This window comes from Panthera tigris, chromosome D3 (genome assembly GCF_018350195.1).
Source record: "Panthera tigris isolate Pti1 chromosome D3, P.tigris_Pti1_mat1.1, whole genome shotgun sequence".
Lineage (NCBI taxonomy): Eukaryota > Metazoa > Chordata > Mammalia > Carnivora > Felidae > Panthera > Panthera tigris.
Genome location: NC_056671.1, coordinates 340,998 through 347,030, shown reverse-complemented (window position 1 = coordinate 347,030; position 6,033 = coordinate 340,998).

Sequence of the window (6,033 nt, the reverse complement as noted above, 5' to 3'; positions counted from 1 at the left end):
GTCTTCGTCTGCGGAGACCTGGGAAGTAACCGCGGTCGGCGCCATGTTAAGTCGGGGCAAAAGAGACGGCGTCACTTGGGGGTTGGGCGCCCGAAGCAAATTCTCGAAGCCGCGTGGGACGCGCGGGCGGCGTTTAAGTGCTCGCAGCGACACACTCCGCCTGGCTGAGGGGAGAGGAGTGACGAGATAAATGGGAACTTTCGGATGCCGGTTTCCGCCCGTTGGGGAGCGAAGAGCGGGAAGTTGGGCAGTGCGCCGGGAGAGCGCGGCCGAGTGACAGCGCCTCCGTGGTTGGGCGGCCGGGGTGCGAGGGGCGGTGCCACCTTCCCGGAGGTGGCGGCGGGCGGCATTCCCGGGCCCCCGAGGTCGGCTCCCGCCTCGGGAAGAGAACACACGTCAGTCCTACCGTCAACAGAAATCCGAAAGGCCGGGCGACGGCGGCGGGCGCCCCGGGAAGGGAGCCTGTAAGTTAAGGGAGTGGCGGAGAAATGGTTCACGGTGTTCCCCTCTCTGTCATCTAAATCTTACATAATTTGTCATGTTTCCTTTTTTTTTTTTTTAATCTACTACCGTTTCTCTTAAGTAAAAAAGGTCAATATGCTCTCTGAGGTATTTTGTGGGCGCTGAGGTCTCCGCTTGCTCTCTGCCGAGCCTGGCACTGGGACCGCTTTCGGGGTCCCCAGCCGCGTGCCCGAGGCAGACCCTTAGCGGAACTGGGTGGACGCTGAGCCAAGTGAATAGTTCCCAAGCTTCTGGGGTGACGGGTTCCAGGACTATGGAGACAGAAGAGGTCGGGACGAAGGTACCTGTCCCCTGAGGCTTAGTAAAGTGCGTCTGCCCTGCTGGTCTCAGATTCCGGACAAAGGAAAGGCCAGAATTTAAAATTCTTAAGAAATCTGGTTTGGGGGCGCCTGGGTGGCTCCGTCGCTGGAGTGTGGGACTCTTGATTTCAGTTCAGGTCATGACCCGCCCCCGATCCCCACTCACCCTCTCTCCTTCTCTCTTAAAAAGAAAAAGAAAAAAAAATGGTTTGGATGTAAAAACAGCAAAACACAGCACCCTATTGGACTCTTTGTTGGAGACGGCATAGACCTGGCTAACCAGGCCTTGTTGTGGCCTAATCCTAAGTTTTCTAGCCCCGGCAGCATCTCAGCTTTGCATGGCTGTCAACTCAGCAGTGAAACTCTTACCCAGATGCTTGACATTCTGCTCTTTCTCTGATTCCAACAGAACACGTTGCGAGTTATTTATTAATTCCTTCAAATGATTTAATGTTATCCTGCACAAAACAGATTGAGGCCAACCAATAGCGATTACTCACTTGTTTCTGTTTTGAGGATGTAACCCAGGGAAATGAAGGCTGTTTTTCATCTTAAATGGACGTACTTCACCAGAGAACATCTTATGGACTTATTTAACATATGTGCTACGTTGAGTATATACAAGTATGTATTAAAAAAAAAAAGGATTCAGAGTTCAAAAATAAAAATTCTAGTGATATCAAAACGTATGCACAAGCAGGTGTGCCCTTTCCTAACTGGAGGGGACGGTGAGCAGCGACACTAAAGCAGGAACAACAGCAGATACGTCAGCTGTCATCTTCGGTAGACGGCAAAATGCTCTAAAACGCCACCCATCCCCGGAAGCCTAATATCACCCAGGCAGGAGCTTATCTAAACGCCACGTAAAGTACAAGTTTCTGGTCACCTACAACATGTTTCACCTTTCAACTGCTATAATGTTGAGGACGACCTGAAAAACTTGTCGTAACAGTGGAATATAACAGCAATATGGAAACACCTTTTTTTTTTTTTTTTAATGTTCATATTTGGGGGAGAGAGAGAGAGACAGAGCGCAAGGAGGTGGAGACAGAGAATCTGAAGCAGGCTCCAGGCTCTGAGCTGTCAGCACAGAGCCCGAGGCGGGGCTCGAACTCACAGACCACAAGATCATGACCTGAGCTGAAGTGGGTCACTTAACCGACTGAGCCACCCAGGTGCCCCTGGAAACACCTCTTTTAACGTTACAGGAAAATGCATCCAGAAAGGTCCAACCTGGAAAATCGTGGATATTCCTCAAATCTGGCAGACTTGGTCCTGAATGACAGCACACTTCCTCTACCCCATGGCATCCAACCCAAAAAGCAGGTGGGGGCAACTGGGGTGGAGTGATTGGCCGGAGAATGAAAGTAAGCACAGTTTCCAAAAGCAAAGTGCTACAGCTGGAAAGCATGCCTGGAAGATAAAGCCACAGAACCCATGAAAATCTGAGCCAGGGCACCTCATATGGGTAAGAATTTTCCTGCAGCAATCTTACCCCTAATGTCAAGGACACTTGAGACAGTCCAATTCTTTGCTTTGTTCCCCTTAACATTAAATCATGAGCCTTTTCCATGTTTTGAAATGTCCACGAAACATACATTTTAAGAGCTGCCTAATATTCCCCTGGAAGGGTGTACAATAATTTAACAGTTTCCTTACTGTGTGGCATTTAGGATGTTGCCAAATTGTCAGTGTAATAAACCCTATTCCATCAAAGTTCTCATACAAGGTCTTTGAGTGTATGCTGGGTTAAATCTTTAGGACAGATTACTAGAAATGGAATTACACTTCATAAAAAACTGGCTTTTTTCAAGGCTGTGAATACACATTATGAAACTGCTTTTCAGGATGGTTGTGAGAATTTGCAATTTCACTAACAGTGTAGAAAAGCACCCACCAAGTATTTAATATTTGGCTTTTGTTAGAAAAAAATTTTTTTAAGTTTATTTTTGAGAGACAAAGCACAAGGAGGGGAGGGGCAGAGAGAGAGAGAATCCCAAGCAGGCTCTGTGCTGTCAGCGCCGAGCCTGACATGAGGCTCAATCTCATGAACTGCAAGGTCATGACCTGAACCAAAATCAAGAGTCAGACGCGTAAGTGACTGAGCCACCCAGACACCCCAGAAAATATTTTTAAATTAATGTTTCACATTAAGATTATATGGTCATTTCATACAGAGTTCTTTGCCTAAAAAAATGAAACTAGATTATTTTACATGGTTGGTTTCAGTTTCAAACATTAATTTGTATTCATGTTAGTAATCTAGCAGGAAACATGACTTTAAAAATTTATAGGGGCACCTGGGTGGTTTAGTCGGTTAAACATCTGACTCTTGCATTTGGCTCAGGTCATAATCTCATGGTTGTGAGATCAAGCCCTGTGTCAGGCTCTGTGCTGAGTGTGGAGCCTGCTTGGGATTCTCTCTCTGCCCCTCCCCCTTCCTCTCTCTCAAAATAAATAAATAAACATTAAAAAAGACTGTAGGGGCGCCTGGGTGGCTCAGTCGGTTAAGCGACCCACTTCGGCTCAGGTCATGATCTCGCGGTCCGTCAGTTCGAACCCCGCGTCGGGCTCTGTGCTGACCACTCAGAGCCTGGAGCCTGTTTCAGATTCTGTGTCTCCCTCTCTCTCACCCTCCCCCGTTCATGCTCTGTCTCTCTCCGTCTCAAAAATAAACGTTAAAAAAAATTTTAATAAAAAAAAAAAGACTGTAAAAAATTGTGATTTGGGACACCTTCAATTAGAAGGTCTGATTTTCTGGGGTGCCTGGGTGGCTCAGTCAGTTAAGTGTCCAACTTCAGCTCAAGTCATGATCTCATGGTCTGTGGGTTAGAGCCCCATATTGAGCTCTGTGTTGACAGCTCAGAGCCTGGAGCCTGCTTCAGATTCTGTGTCTCCCTCTCTCTCTACCCCTCCCTGCTCATGCTCTGTCTCTGTCTCTCTCTCAAAAAAAGGTCTGATTTCCCATGTCTGATAATGGATTAACAAATGACACATATCCAAGGCAAAGGGTTAACAAACAATACAACTCTGTAATAGAAAGGAACAATTAATACAACATCGTGGATAAATTCCAAAATGGTTATGATGAGAGACCCCAGAAAAAGAAAGAGACATCTAGTGTATGATTTCACATATATATAAATCTGTAAGATTAATAGTAAATTTTATGTATAGAAAGCAGCTCAAGTTGCCTAGGGATATGGTAGGGATGCATAGTGGGGGGCTTGCCAGGTATATTCATTACCTTGATTGCAAAAACTTCTTTCATAGGTATACACGTATGTAAAACTCAACAAATTGTAGCCTTAACATAAGTGCAGTATCTGTACCACTTATAGCTCTATAAAGCAGTGGAAAAAAGTCTGACGTACAGACGAAGAGCTTTTTATTTTCTTGACACAGCTTTCAAAAATAGAATTAAGCTTACTAATTTATAAGCCAATTCATAGCTGGAAAAAATTTTAAATCCATAATTTACATAGGTGGAGAAATCTGGTTTTTTTCATTAGTAAATTAATGGCTTAAATCCATTGGAAAACATCTAAAAATATATCCAGCCTGGGTGGGAAATATGCACTACCTTTGAGTGCCACTGTCTGAAAGGAAGCAGTCACTCTTGGAGCAATCATAAAGAGTTAGGGGTCAAATGCTTGTCACTAACTGCTCATTCCTGCACATCTGGCAACTGGGTGCTGGTATCAATGGTGAACTGTCTCAATTACATCAGATGGGGCCAATGACACTGTGCTTCTGGCAATGAATGTCTGACAGCTGAACCCAAAACTTCTGTGGAATGAAAACTAAGACACAGAAACAATTATTTTGAAGGCTAAAAAGAGAAGATGTAAAATTCACTCAAGTTTAAGGCTTGCCAAGTAAGAGGTGACAGAGAAAATACACTTTTCCTTTGGAGGAGATATTTACTGAGAGGGTCTAGAAGAGGGAAAGAAATCAGATATACAGGAAAAACATTTATCTTCACACAGACAACTCCACATTTATACACAGGTGGTTTCACAGTTGTTATAACCTCACAAGTAATTTTACACATTCACAGGCCATCAACACCAGACCCTCTATTTACGTCCCACCACTCAGTGTGGGATTTTACTTCTGTGCATCATCCTAAGGAATTCATTTCATTTGGGGAAAGAAAAAAAAAAAGTTGAAGGGCGCCTGAGTGGCTCAGTCGGTTAAAAGTCCGACTCTTGGTTTCAACTCAGATCATGATCTCACAGTTTGTGGGTTCAAGTCCCGCATCTGGCTCTGTGCTAATTGTGCAGAGCCTGCTTGGGATTCTCTTCCTCGCTCCCTCTCTGTCCCCCCCCCTCCACCTCCCAAAAAAGTAAATATTTTAAAAAACAAAAGAAAAAATCAGGAAAACACTAATCTGTTGAAAGAACAGAATATGGAAAACCACTGGGAAAATACTTGCTGTGACAGAGTGAAGTGTCCCCATTGCAAACAATTCCTGTGAATATCCAATAGTTAAAGAAAATACAGAACTCTAAGCAGAGAAATTGAGAGAGAATACAGACTACAAAACCAAGGCAACACAGGATTCAGAGAAAAGCAATATCACATGGCAGCATAGACTTAGCCTTAAAGGGAAGCCACAGAGAAATGGTTTTAGATGTAGCTTATATTTCAGAGTTTACTTATTCCTGATACGTATCTTCTATTTGACAAGAGATTTTAACTATTCTATCATTTATAAAAGCCATTTTAGGAGATGTACACATGCCACTTCCTTCTTGAACCTCCTCTTGCTACCCGCTCCAGCCCAATCCTGTGAGGAAAGCCCATTCATCCTTTAAGACGCGCAAAAGTGCTCCTCTAAGTGAAGATTGGTGATGAAGTCACCATAGAAAATATTGGAAGCACCTTAACTGCTATATAAGGAATGCACAGGGGCTCCTGGGTGGCTCAGTCCTTAAGTATTCTCGATTTAGGCTCAGGTCATGATCTCAAGCTTGGGATTCTCTCTCCCTCGCTCTCTGCCCCTCCCCTGCTTGTGCGCCCCCCCCCCCCCCAATAAATAAACATGTTTTTAAAATGTGCAAATTGTGTCGAATGCCCTCTAGAAATGAAAATCTGCTAAGTTTGCTGCCATGGAGAGAGACTATATTTTCCAAATTGTAGGTGAGGGTAAAAATAAATAAACCTATACATTAGGGAAGATTTTAACTCGGTGGCCCCTGTTCCTACA